General features: G+C 41.3%; 1 protein-coding gene across 3 annotated transcripts in view; it reads right to left on the bottom strand.

The window, feature by feature from the left end:
* EIF3D (eukaryotic translation initiation factor 3 subunit D) overlaps positions 1-11,322 on the bottom strand; it is a 54,824-nt gene extending 43,502 nt beyond the window's left edge. For 2 of the 3 annotated variants that reach the window (XM_069231405.1, XM_069231407.1), the window contains exon 1: positions 11,190-11,322. The gene's annotated coding sequence lies outside the window, so the exon portion shown is untranslated. Of the gene's footprint in view, positions 1-11,174 lie in introns of all 3 variants that reach the window. The other variant, XM_069231406.1, reaches the window with a different exon arrangement.
* Positions 11,323-15,012: the final 3,690 nt, after the last annotated feature.

Genomic DNA, 15,012 nt, shown 5'->3' with positions numbered 1-15,012 from the left:
TTTTACAACTGAAAGAAATGTGTGCCAGGCGCTCGATAAACCCTGCAGTAAAAATCCTAACGGAGGAAGTCTTCAACACCAGGGCCATGTTCCAGAAAACAGCCTAATTCCGGAACACTCTTCACACACACTAGCTTTTATTAGGTATCCCATATACCTACGTAACGAAAGGAACGGCTGCAAACATTAACTAACAGTTTGAATACACCTAGGACAGTATCCAACTTTGTCTTTCTCCATTTGATAAAGAATAACACCAAGCTGTGATGCTGTCACACCTGTTGTTTATTCTTCAATAAGCAATGTATTAAATGTGAAGCGCTAAAATCGAACCTCCAAGCCTTAGGCTCTGTTCAGACACATATCTTCAGAAATATATTGCGAAAAACAAACAGAAAAAAATCCTTCAGCGATAACCATCCCCCTGTTGGAATGGACTGACTATCTCTCTATGTGAAAAACGTAGTTACAAATAACTATGAGGAGTCCCTAAATTTCATCGAATGAGCCTGACTGGAAAAAATGCCACTTAGGGGAAAACAGACTGAGATGTGCATAAAGAAAGGTGTTCCGCGGCGATGGGTCCAGATACTATTCCCAAAAAAAGTAATAAAGAATGATCCAGAATGCTGGAGAAGATATTGACTACCCATTTTCTCCTACTGCTACGGGGCAAAGTCCAAACTCATAGACAGGAAGTATAGTTGTTCACCTGCACAAAAAAGGATCTTGTCTCTCTCACTGTAATTATCCTCAAATTGCCCTACCTGATGTTACAGGGAAGATCTTCGTCTCAAGTGTTCTGGCCCATCTTAAGGGTAGTTCAGGAGGGTTTTAGGCCCAAACACTCAGTTACTGAAAATACTGGAACAGTTCAAACAGCCCTTGATAAATACATTGGTTTTAAATCAAATGTTATATACTCTGCGTTTGTCGATTTCTGTACAGCATTTGAAATGGTTAATAAACCCACACTTGGGGAAAAACTGGTTAATTTAGGTATTCTGAGCAATTTAGTAAGACTTATTATTGCACTTAGTAAGTCCACTTGGTGTAAACTGTTGGGGTGAGTACACAAGGGATTGAATACGTTTCTAACACAAATGTTTTGAACGGTTGTATTCTAGCAGCCCTCTTGTTTTTAATTTATCTTAGTGAATACCTACTTGCTTTAGTAATAATAGTAATTTTCTACTTTGAATTGCACTTCAAAACTTTCATCTTTGTTGTAAGCTGGTGACGTAGTCATATTTGATCTTACTCCTATTGGTCGTGAGCGAAATCTTCACGTCTTATTTAAGTATGCGACGGATACATTTTTGAAAATAAATGTCGCTAAGTCCAAGGTTTTGCCATTTAGAGGAAAGGGGCAGAAGCATCCTTTATTTGGAGGTTGGGAGAAATGCCCCTGGACATAGTAACAACATACATACATAGGAAGGGGTATCTCTCAATCTCTTGAAAATATGTCACATCTCTTGCTCATAGGTTTGAAGACAATAGCTCACACAGATGCTTTAATAAAAATGTTACTGTTCCACCAGTCTGCAACATTTCAAAACCCTCCTGGATATTTATTGGGCAAAGATGCCTCCCATTTTATGTTATGCCCTACAATATATTCCCATAAGTAAATGGTCCACTCTAAATTTATTTGAAAGGAAGCTCCTCTGGAAAATAATATATGTTTAAGTCAAGCAATTCCTGTTCAAGCACTATGCCTTGTGAGTGCCTATTCTACATCTTTGGCGAACGTAATCAGATGGGCTTACAATTTATTACATGCATCGGAAGGCACTCTAATAGAAATAAGGCAGGAAACCTTTAATGTAAAAGTAAAAAGTATACCTTTAAAAATAATCCTAAAGGTTGCATCAGCACAATTACAGTGTACCATCGTCAACCTGCAGATGTGGACACGAACACAAGTGTTTTTAGAAAATGCTGCTGCAAGAATAAGCTACACTAGTAATATCACTCACTGTTCACTACTCAAAACTAGGCCTGGGCAGAGTTCGCAGAGTTCTGCTACACGGAACTCTGCAAACTGACGAAAAAAACTCTGCTGGCCTCCTGGAGTTTCGCAAGTGGTGGAGTGCAGTAAGTCGCACTGCTTGCACTGATTTTTAGAGCTTGGAGTTTGTCTTGCGCTGCTTTTTCTACTCGAGCAGCAGGTTTCTTAATGCGAGCAGTAACGACCTGCCAAAGTCGCTTGTGTTAATAAATCTCACAGGGAGGTGGTCTATCGTGTGATTTTTCTCGCTCGTGCCAACGTTGGGGAGCTGCGAGAGAGGAAAAACTCAGCTCTTTTGAGGTTTTCGAGTGGGCAAAACTCCGCCAGGGGAGCAGAATTCATCGTCCACCCCTACTCAAAACATATAAGTCTTACCCTGACAGTATATCTTTTGGGCAGAATCAAGGATATTAAAAATTTTAATTGGAGCATAGTGTCAGATTTGTTTGTTAAGCTTAGGTATCTTACCCTTAAACAAGTTAAAAAAAAAATTGGTCAAATAAAGGAAATAAGATCAGAATTTGCAGCTGCAAGACTCAAGACATTACTCACGTTCTTTTTGATTTTTGTTAGTCCCAGCGCGACCGTAAAGGAAGCTGTGTCTTAAATATAAAATACTCAAAGCAGATTGATTGCCGTGGCAGAGTCAACCCCCCCCAATTAATTTTTTGTTATAATTTGTATACGTTTTTAAAATCATTGTTACCAATGTACTAATTCTTAAAGTTTGCACTGAGATCGGTAGGCCTTTTATCTTCTCTTTTCATCATAATTATTTAGAATTGTAACTATTGTTGATCTCTGATAAGATCTAAATCAATTAAAAAAAAATAGTTGTGTTAAATTTATAAGAATCAATCAATCTTCAGGTAGCTTGGAATATCCTTGTGCTGGACATGCATATCAGACATTAATTGAAGGTAAAACTCCAGGCCTCACAGAGGACTTACTTGAATAATAAGTGAACACTGCCAATGTATGCAGGTTTAAGAAGACAGCTTGCAGCACAGCACACTGGGGCACACATAGAAAGCTCAGAAAGGTACATGGTTGAAAAGGTTTATAAAAAAAAATTGCTTGGAAAACAGGATGTGACTGAGTTTCTTTTGTGCCCTAAAATCATGTAAGTGATAACTGCAGCACTATGAAAACGGGCTGATTTGTGATCAGTTGGTTGATCATACTGCTTACTGGATACTAAACTGTTTTTAAAATGTATTCGGTTAGATCAAGTTGCATTTTATAAGTGTCTGTAAATTGGATTAAGCTGATCAAATTTCTAACTCACAAAGCAAAACAGTTTGTGTAAAATTTAAAAATAAATGTTGCACTTAATAGAAAGCAAGCAAACGGCATGTTATACAAGGTATGCCTTTTTTATTCTGTGAATCCTGCTCTGTTTTATTTCTGTTCATCACCTATTATGCACAATGTTCATACAAGCGGGCTCAAGATGTACATCATTTCATGAGGAGCAACCTTAAAAAAAAGTATTTATGTTACATATGTATTATGCAAGTGCCTTGCATGAAAACAATGTCCCATTCGAGACATAACATGAGAAATAAAATATTTGGGTTATTTTGCAAGTGTCCTCTTAAAATACCTACTGTTTCAAGAACAGAGCTTGTGTTGTACCACAAAACTGCACAAATAAAGTAGTACCTGTTCATAAAGTCTGAACCATTTTTCCTATCTTGTAAGAATTTCAACTGTCAGGAATTTTTGATGCTGCAGAGGTCAATCACCAGTCCATCCAGGGGCATGGATTTCTGTAGCCCAGTGCCCAGGACATATTGTTTGGGGTCAAAGACAACAGGTTTATTTTGTCCTTGGGACAAGTAGGCCCAACCGCTGCAGCACAAACCCTTTTGCTTCCAACTAGCAGTACCATATTATGAAGCACGGAAGGGAATTGTTTGCAATTGAGATAATATCTGTGTCCCCATGTTAATGATGCTTCAACTTCTATTTATGTTTCAATAGTGCAAAGTCATTATTATTAAGATGAACATTCTAAATAAATGTTGCAAGCTCAGAATGCACTATTGACAATGGTTCCTGTAAAAATAAATGTGTACAAACATTGCAAAGTATAACTATATGACGCTAAGTTTAATGCTCTCAGAATGCTTTCTGATTAGATGCAAATACGTGCAGAAGCTTGAAAGAAAGATTGAGTATTCTTACTTTCAAAATAAAATGTTCACAACCAAATTTCAACTAGGAAAAAAACATTATGCTAAACTACTGAGAAATTGTAGGCATCATTTCTTTGAAGCATCAGCACCATAGTAGTTCATGGCACAGGACAAAAATACTTTGGGCCTGATCACAACTTTGGAGGAAGGTGTTAATCAGTCCCAAAAGTGACAGATATAGCACCAGCCGTATTACGAGTCCATTATATCCTAAGGCACTCGTAATACGGCTGGTGGTATATCCGTCGCATTTGGGACGGATTAACACCTCCTTCAAAGTTGTAATCAGGCCCTTAGTGTGCTGATATGTTCCTTGTGAAAGAGCAGATTGCAGTCTTTCACAGTGAAGCCAGCCAACAGCTGGATAGCGAGAGAGAGAGAATTTTATTAAAAACAAAGGGTCTTCGTTAACACCTCGCCTAAGTATTGGCCCAACTTTTAAAAAAAGTCACAAAAGTGCACCCATGGTATATGTCTGTGCATTAGTGCAGATTTACATATTTCATAAATTCACAGAAATAGATAAGGAAATCGTACTCCTAGAAAATATTTGTGTACTGTTATTTTAGCGTGAGCAAATATGCATGTGCAGATTTGCTCATGCGAAAATCTGTTGAGTTGTTACAAGTTCACTTTCCCTCTACCTACTTCTTTCCTCCCACACCTGAAAGACGTTTTACATCTGACCCTTGTCAGGAGTAAAATTTCCAACTTAATCAATAAGGGATAAAATTAGAGAAGAGCTGGTGAAAACCCATAGAGCATGCAAAATAGTGGTTTTGCACAGACTCGAAAGGGCATTCCGACCCTGGAACTACTGCGTGCCACTATCTCCAGCTCTTACTTAAGATTATTGCCATAATTTATCACTGCACTACATGGCAGCAAAGAGACAACTGGATTTCTTTTTACAGTACAAGTAGATTTATGAAGCAACCTGTCCCATCTACAAGTAGATATTTTATTTAATTCCACACCCCTGGTCCATCAAATGGGGACATCAATACTGAAACATTCCCCAATGTTACTATCAGCACAATATCTCAATATACTAATGAAAACTGAAATATACTAATGAAAACTCTGTAAATTGTCTACCACCGCACTGAACCATATGAGTATTATTTTACAAGTAAAGTTTAATCTCTTTGAGCTACACATTTGTTGTTGAAATCTGCTAGTTACATTGTAGAGGGCTGAATACATGGTGAGTGTGGTAAACCCTTATACAAAGGAAAACACTGAGACTGCACAGTCAAAACTCTTAAGTGCTCTTGGTTATAATCTGGACTCCAAGAACATTTTATTGATTGGTACAATGCACCATTTCTCGCTGCACCGGGCACTTACACATGTTGTATCACCAAAGAGGCAGTGAATCCTTGCACTGGCACTGCTCATCTTCCCAAACCTCAGAATAGGCTTACATGACAGTTGCATATTAACCCCAAACACTTCTGGGGGCAAACATTTCTAAGGCAAAACATTCTGAGCTGTGTGAAGTGTCATTGATTATCTGAGTTCACCGAGAAGTTTTTTGTTCAATGTGGTACAACCTGAGATCCCGAACCTAACTGACCCTTCAGCAGCAGACAATCTTGTGGACCGTGAAATTCTGCTGAGTGGTGAAAAACAGATGGATTCACCATTAACAGCTCCACAGTGGCATGCATCTTTTTTAGATAGAGCGTGCAAGCGCTTTGTCCTGTTGTAAGTATTGTGGGCTTTTAACCACGGCCAGCACTTTCACTTGTTCGTGGGCTTGCCTTTCAAAACTCCTTTATCATTGGTAAATGCTTTACGTTTGTCCCTCCTTGGTGAGGTTTGGTGACTGCCTTGCAGACTGACCTCTTACATTGATATTTGCACGATTGTTGATACGTTTGACTGTGAGCAAATTTATTTTTCTTTTTGGGTCTCTCCTTCGCGTGCATGCTCATGGCGGCCATGGGGCTTTGAATCGGCTCGCATATGTCAAGTAATGTTTTACTTCTCATTTTCAATTTATGTGGCAAGAAAAGTCCAGTTAGGAACTCACAACACCAATAGCTCTAACTGGAGTTAATGCGAGACCCACTGTATTGCAAATACTTGTTTGACTTGGAGCTAACAAACCAGAATCTGCAACTCATCCTCATTTTCAGGTTGTTTCTCATTGGTGCCCTGGAAACTTGTCCAATTAGTACCTCTGAGAGCACTTGACTCTCCAGTCTCAAACTTTTCAGGGAGGTTGTGTGGGGCCAAGAGCTCAGCTCAACTGTCAGTCAACCAACAGACAGTTATTATATTGACCAGCCCAGTGCTGGTCTTTGTAAAAGAAAATACTTGAATACTGCAGCAAAACGTAATACAACATAATTCAATGAGACTCACATGCAAAATTGTAAATTCAAATATGAAGCCTAGTAAAATGAGCCACCCGCTATGGCACCTATACCCTATTCTAATAGTTGGTATGCTGTTTCAGCAACTAGAACATAGTCATGGGCACTGATCAAGAAGGGGTGCAATTTACTAGGCAACAGACACCATCCCCACTGCAGAAAGCAATTTGTATGACTGCACAAGGCTCTAGAATGTGACTCTCTGACATTGCTCACTCTGTTTCTGTTACTGTCAGCCAGCACTGGAGCTCTCAGCTGCACCTTCCGGTCCAAGAATTATTTTCTGCACACCACATTAAGCATATCCGCAGACTCTTCAGTACTGCTTTAATTTCACTCTGTCACTGCCAAACTTAATTGAGCAACACTAACTTTGATTCCCATATGTATGTGGAGGACGATCTGCTTTTGCGTTATGGGATGTCTTTTAAAAGATGACAGAAGATTGCTAACTCACTGGATGAAGGAAAGCATGAGGCTAAACACCTTTTAACTGAGATTCTTACAATTGGCAAACACATCAAGTTCACTCTCCCCTGCCTTTAAGTGCAAGAGTTGTGAGTGTACTACTCTCCAGCACAAAAATCCAAAAACATGGAAGTTTAGTTTGACATAGAAATTTCATTTACAAATCGGATCACAGCCAAATGGCACTTTCCAACTCATGTTGATGAGAAAGAATCATTCTCTCAATCACAGGAACCACTTTATTAAATTCACTTGGGACTTTATTCTTTCCTGACTGGATTACCAAAATATCTACTTGAGGGCACCTCTGGATCCACAGGCACCAGAGGTTACAAATTCAAGCAGCTAGACCAGCGATTCCCAACCTGTGGTCCGAAGACCCCCAGGCGTCTGTGATATTTCCAAGGGGTCCACAGGCCTGGGGGGGTAGGAAGGCACTTTTCCAGCTGGGGCCTCTGGACAGGAATATGTTTGTCATTTATTTATTTTTTATATTTATTACTTCATTTTTGCAGCAGTTTTGAAAGCACTGCTAAGTTCCTTGTACAACCAGCAGCTTTCTGGCAAAGATAAAAGCGTCAAGATAACTCTTGAAGATAGTACTTGCTTGGGAGAGATGGGAGTTTTGTCTATTGTCAGTTTTGACTTATCTGAGGAAGCACAGATGGTTAATATGCCTGCTGCAAGAGAATGTGCATCATGCAAAGAAAAGTATTTTAAGCGCATAGCACAGTGGGTTACTGCTTTTGTCACAGATTATTTTGTTACTGTGCAGTTCATAAGTTACATTCATAATCAAGCACAGTACGCTAAGAACTGCCATCAAAGGGCTGCATGCACACTTCATAGCAAAAATTAAAAAGGTTAATTTATTTTCTCCAGTCTTTTTTTATTGTCCTTATGCTGCTAAAAAAGGTTTATTTGCGTAGAAATATACTCTTATTATTAAAGTCAACGCTAACCTCTGTGTTACGTTTTGAATCCAGAGTTCGTGCTTCTCCACACCAAGCACTTAGAAAATGCCTACTTGTGTGGATGACGTGACTCCTGCACCTTGTAGTCCCCAATAAAATGCTCAGACACCCTACACTTGTATGAGAGGTACTATAAAACAAATGAATTACATGTGACAGAGAGGCTATGGAAATAATATGGTTTTACTTCCTTTCCTCACCGCATGTGTGTGTGAAAAAGCTTTCTCAGATCTTATATACCTAAAAAAAATTAAAACAGGCATTGCTTGGGAAATGTAGAATCTGACCTGAGGATTCAGCTTTCCTAAATAAAACCAAACATTGAAAAGTTAGTCGCCAAGATGTAGCGCCAACCTTCCCATTAAAATTTTCGTTTTTCATATTTTTCTCCTATGTAAAATAATGATAGCTTTAGTAAGTGAGTATTTGTCTGGTGTGTACTTGTTTGTGTAATTTAGGTAAATTACTGTTTACATGTTTGAAATTTAAATCATACAAATTGCTTGGGGGTCTCCTGCTTCCAGTAGTGATTCAGTAGCGGTATTGAGGAGTCAGAAGGTTGTGAACTACTGAGCTATACTGTGTGATTTAAAGAAACCAACCATATCGCCAGCACCCAAAGTGATCCACTGGCTTCCGAGAAGCAAATTCAAAATGCTGTACGCGGTGCAGAGACTCATTAGGAATAGAGGACCTTTCTTATCGCAATTTGGTAGTTGACCGTTTTTTTTCCACACCTCTATGCTCCAAACCTTATAGCAGAGAACGCCCCACCCAGTTTCAGACCGATCTCCCTGTCCTCGGACACCACACACTTATTATGTAATGGCCCACAACATACCTAGGTCCTGTTGAACATAGAAACCACTGAAAGCCTTGTTGTGCCCTACAGCCTGCACAGAAATAAAATTGTACTGCAGCATGTGTGACGATAGTCTAATTCAAACAAAGTTCTAATGTACCTCCGAGGATACTCCATTTAACAGATAACTACACTTAATGAGAGATATGCACCACCCCTGTTGTCCTTTTCATGAGTGCATGATAGTTGTCGAATGTATTTTATATATTAGTGTTATACATTTGCACGTGTTACAAGACAGAAAGATGGGTACCGGTCGCACAATGTTTAAAAGTTTGGTGGTACAATTATCGTAAGGCTTGAATGTGCGTCTCTGCTGTTTAGGGTGCCATATAACAGAACACGTAGGTAAGTAGACCATCAAAGTCCCCAGCAATCGCCGGAAAAATAGGCGGGGCTGGCAATTCATAATAAGCACAATCAATGACATCAGACCTGTCAAATAACCTTAGATAAAAACATCATAGAAAGCTAAGTCTCACCAAAGTAAAGAACACATTAAAAGGGCATTAATATCCAAAATAAGGGTAAAGAAAGATAAAACATCTAACACTGACAAATATTACATTGCTATAAATCACACTGGGTGGATAACCACGACAAAATAAATATCCCCGCGATTACCTCAATGACATGGGCAATTAAAGAATTCTAAATTAGTAAATATGAAATTACTCTACGAGTTGATGGTTAATTAGATATATTGTGCTGAACACTGTACAGAGAGGCCAAAGTAAAGATGCTGCATACGTGTTTTTGTGGTAGCTGGTTTCTGAACTGTTACTGCACCATTATGTAGTGATCATCAAAGAGATACGTCGCCAGCTCTGAATTACATCAGGGTTTTGGCATCTCTGATGGATACAGAGATGTAGTTCAAGATTCTTGATGCACAGTTTCAGATGGCCGGTTACAATGTTTGCACTTCTTCATATCGAGCCTGATCATGTCCTGGCTTTGGTATGCTGAGAGCCACAAGAGGTGGTGACCTGGTCAGTCAGTTAGAAGGAGTACGTTTGTGATTGCTTTGTATCTGATGCCTCTGGTTTTGGAGATTGTGCAGGATAGCATGGGCTGACTAGGTGGTGTGATGTCATATTTCTTGAAATCCTTGATGAAAGGTGTTTCTGGTGTAGGGTGGCCTTAAGGGGAACATTATGGAGTCTACAGGGCTGCAGAGTCGGGCATTACCACCATCCAAGTACATGCACATCAAACAAAGCTGTAGCTTGCTGGCTTAACATGCTGCTGCAAAACTGTGATACCTTAAACATCAAAGTGATAATGCTCTATTATTATAGTTATGGATACAGTAAAATGTTTATCATTTGAAGCTATTTTTACCACAAGGAGGAGGCCAGTGGATCTGACAGTGATATCAGGATAGTATATAATAGATCCTCTTGGTACGTTATCTGCCATTGTTGAGATAACTGTGCTGGTCAATGAATGAGGCTAACACGAGTGCAGCTCAAAAAGTGCTTCCACGGAGTGTGATGAAGGCTGCCTCTGCATAACCGGTACCACAATGTTAAACAAAAGTGCTTAAGGTGTAGGGGGTTGCTGGTGCCACGGGGGAGCTTTCAGAGGCATTTGGATGAGGTTTTATTTCTTCCACCAATAACTTAAGTGACCTACACTTCAGTTAATCCTCACATTCACCTGGATGGGATGTGGTGTGCTTCCCTTTACATCAGGAAACTCTGCTTTATAGGTGCTTATAAAAACACTAGGGTGTGACTCGATGCATAGGTCCAGAAACATTAGGAAGTTGTTCAATTAGTGTTTTCAGAAACATAAGGGCGCAGCTCAGTATTGCCTTCCAAAACCACTGTGGTGCTGGCGGAAACATCAGATGTTGTTGCTGCTGCCTGACAAGGGCTTCCAAAACCATTTCGGGGTTCATGTATTATGGTGTTGCTGCTCAGTGAGTTGGGCCACCAGTGTTGGTTGATAGGTGCTACCACTGAGTGGGTCTGCTACAACTACAATAAGACGGGTAATTGGCTCTACCCCTTTTGCATGGCAGTTAGTCAGAACGCAGCACATTTATCCAGCTAAGACGAACAAGAAAAGCGTACCAACAGACAATGACTCAACTTAAACCTAGTCACTGCTTCCAATGTATCCACCCACAGCCAGTCTCTCCTGCCCAGGCGCTAGCAACACACTGAAAGTAAAACCGCTCTCTGCCGCGATTTTGTTCCCCATGAAAACTATTGCCACCACACTCCCATGGGTGGACTCCAGTCCCCTAGTCCGTTATCCTACCCCAGGCACCCTCACCGGCTCCGATGTCCTCGGATTCCCGGATCCCCCAGTGATGGCGCCGCTGGCAGCAGAGCTAAGAAAGAACACGGGCCGGGCGAGCGGTGGTGACGTATGCAGGGAGCGCCACAGTTCTACGCTGCTTCCGCCACACTCCTCCGGAAACGATTCTTTGTTTTGCCACGCTAGATAGGAAACCGTCATACTACAGAGACACCCCTTTTCGCCCTGCTATGCTAGAAATTATCATAAAGCCATTTTTTGACGCGCTTCGTGGAAGTATTCGGGCGCCTCGAAGTTATGACCTAGTAATAACGCCAGTTACTGTTGACAACACCCAGGAGCAGGATTCGTGCATTGGAAGTGGCTGCATTCTAAGGTTTAGGCTCGAAAGTGAAGATGCGCGAGCCTGCCTTCTCGGTTAAAGGGAACAGTGTGATAACTAGTGTATGGCAGGGTGTACACACGAGGTCGAATAAGCATTCCCAATACAATTCACAGGGCACGTTGCGCATGCAGAGACGCTTCATACGTGTGTATACGCCTGAAGGCACCTGATGGGGGAAATTAGGGTGATTGGGTTTACTTTAACCCACGGACGTAATGAAATTTGAGGGGACCTCCCTGCGAAGTCCCTGGAGGGTCCGCTCCTCCAAACCCAACAAGGGGCCTGCCACCCGTGCCCAGTGCTGGAGGGTGGCCCTCCGGGGGGCTCCCAGCGTGGGGGCCTTTGTTACGCCACTGCTTCTACCTTTTTCCCCATTACGGGAACATAGATCAACATAGAAATATGACTCATATATATGCCTTGCTTTAAATGGGAGAAAAAAGGTGCAGATACTCCCCCAAATTCGGCTGCTGGTGTGGGGGCGTTGCCAGGGGGCGCGGCTAAGAGGCGGAGCTAGGGATTAATATTTAATGTTTTTCGGATGAATGAAAATGCTTCAATTCTGAAAATGAATGTAAATTAGACATTGTAAGGTCTGGATGGAGTTGTGGTTTTTGGAGTTTGCCAATTAATTCAATCCCCCCCATACACAATTTTACTGTGAGACATTTGCATCATTTTTCACCTCTCTCATATCCTTCAACTCTCTTGTTATCTCTATCTTACCAGCACTTTTTAACTCTCACATTATCTCCATCTTTATGACAGTCTTGCTTCACCTCCTTTTCACCCTGCCCTCTCACACACAAACATATACACGTTCACTCTTTCTCACCCATAAACGCAGCATTTTCTTTTTCTGTTGTCAGTATTTCTTCTGCTGCATACCTCCTTCATACTCTTAATTACAGAATCATAATTAAAACTGGCACATATGGAACTACAGGGAGTGCAGAATTATTAGGCAAGTTGTATTTTTGAGGATTAATTTTATTATTGAACAACAACCATGTTCTCAATGAACCCAAAAAACTCATTAATATCAAAGCTGAATATTTTTGGAAGTAGTTTGTTTTTAGTTTTAGCTATGTTAGGGGGGTATCTGTGTGTGCAGGTGACTATTACTGTGCATAATTATTAGGCAACTTAACAAAAAAAACATATATACCCATTTCAATTATTTATTATTACCAGTGAAACCAATATAACATCTCAACATTCACAAATATACATTTCTAACATTCAAAAACAAAACAAAAACAAATCAGTGACCAATATAGCCACCTTTCTTTGCAAGGACACTCAAAAGCCTGCCATCCATGGATTCTGTCAGTGTTTTGATCTGTTCACCATCAACATTGCGTGCAGCAGCAACCACAGCCTCCCAGACACTGTTCAGAGAGGTGTACTGTTTTCCCTCCTTGTAAATCTCACATTTGATGATGGACCACAGGTTCTCAATGGGGTTCAGATCAGGTGAACAAGGAGGCCATGTCATTAGATTTCCTTCTTTTATACCCTTTCTTGCCAGCCACGCTGTGGAGTACTTGGACGCGTGTGATGGAGCATTGTCCTGCATGAAAATCATGTTTTTCTTGAAGGATGCAGACTTCTTCCTGTACCACTGCTTGAAGAAGGTGTCTTCCAGGAACTGGCAGTAGGACTGGGAGTTGAGCTTGACCCCATCCTCAACCCGAAAAGGCCCCACAAGCTCATCTTTGATGATACCAGCCCAAACCAGTACTCCACCTCCACCTTGCTGGCGTCTGAGTCGGACTGGAGCTCTCTGCCCTTTACCAATCCAGCCACGGGCCCATCCATCTGGCCCATCAAGACTCACTCTCATTTCATCAGTCCATAAAACCTTAGAAAAATCAGTCTTGAGATATTTCTTGGCCCAGTCTTGACGTTTCAGCTTGTGTGTCTTGTTCAGTGGTGGTCGTCTTTCAGCCTTTCTTACCTTGGCCATGTCTCTGAGTATTGCACACCTTGTGCTTTTGAGCACTCCAGTGATGTTGCAGCTCTGAAATATGGCCAAACTGGTGGCAAGTGGCATCGTGGCAGCTGCACGCTTCACTTTTCTCAGTTCATGGGCAGTTATTTTGCGCCTTGGTTTTTCCACACGCTTCTTGCGACCCTGTTGACTATTTTGAATGAAACGCTTGATTGTTCGATGATCACGCTTCAGAAGCTTTGCAATTTTAAGAGTGCTGCATCCCTCTGCAAGATATCTCACTATTTTTGACTTTTCTGAGCCTGTCAAGTCCTTCTTTTGACCCATTTTGCCAAAGGAAAGGAAGTTGCCTAATAATTATGCACACCTGATATAGGGTGTTGATGTCATTAGACCACACCCCTTCTCATTACAGAGATGCACATCACCTAATATGCTTAATTGGTAGTAGGCTTTCGAGCCTATACAGCTTGGAGTAAGACAACATGCATAAAGAGGATGATGTGGTCAAAATACTCATTTGCCTAATAATTCTGCACTCCCTGTATTGCTCTGTACCCTCTGCAGAGAGGCCAAGGGTTCGATGTGCATGTTGTCTGAACACCTTTGTGACCCATTGCTAGGCACAGTGAGAATCTCACACTTCCTTGATCAAGTTCAAAAGTGCCTGAACCCTTCACACCGGGAAGATGTGTGCCATTCCCTCATTTCACTTTTCACATTTCTTCTTATGTTCCTTATTTTACACCTTTCCCCCCAACTCTTCACCTCCAATTTGAGAAAAGGCTGGTCCTCTTATTGAGTGGCAGCCACCTCCAAGGGACATGAATGTAGGGCCCCTTATTGTATCCATTTCAAGCCCCTCAAAGCCCTAGCTGTACCAGATTACACTGCCCTAATGTCTCCTCGAACTGGCTGCTGCAGTATTGCAGGGGACAAAGACATACTTCTGTGCCCCATGCTTGGCTTGGCTGTATATATATGATCGTCTTTGTTTGGTGGCGGCATGTGTGCTCACAGCTGTAGTGGCAAAGAAGGAAGGGAACGCTGATTGGAAACCACTCCCTTTGAAGGGATTCCCTTACTTCCGACCACACTACAGCATCTAGGATGACATCATGAGCCACGTTTAATGTATTGGCTCCTCACAGTAAAATGGACATGAAAGCATGCGCTATAGATGACATGCATGCTGACATGACCATTTCACCTAAAACCCAACATGCCCTAGTGGGTACCGGTACTCTCCTCAGACCTGGCGAAGTTTCAGTACTCATCATGAAAAAAATCAGAAGTGCTAGTACTCAGTACCTGTGACTACCAGTCCATTTAAAGCACTGAATATATGGGGAAAATCACAGAAGCAGACTGGCACACGCCTTAAGCAAGGATCACCTTAGCCCCACAGACAACCTTGATAAGGACATCAAAACTAGATCAAGGACTGCACAGACTTCCTCACTCCCATCAAGCCCAACAAGCATAGTAGATCATAAAAG

The sequence above is a fragment of the Pleurodeles waltl genome, chromosome 4_2, assembly GCF_031143425.1.
Source record: "Pleurodeles waltl isolate 20211129_DDA chromosome 4_2, aPleWal1.hap1.20221129, whole genome shotgun sequence".
Classification (NCBI taxonomy): Eukaryota; Metazoa; Chordata; class Amphibia; order Caudata; family Salamandridae; genus Pleurodeles; species Pleurodeles waltl.
The sequence above is the reverse complement of the archived record's forward strand: the minus strand, read 5'-3'. Positions and strand labels throughout refer to the sequence as shown.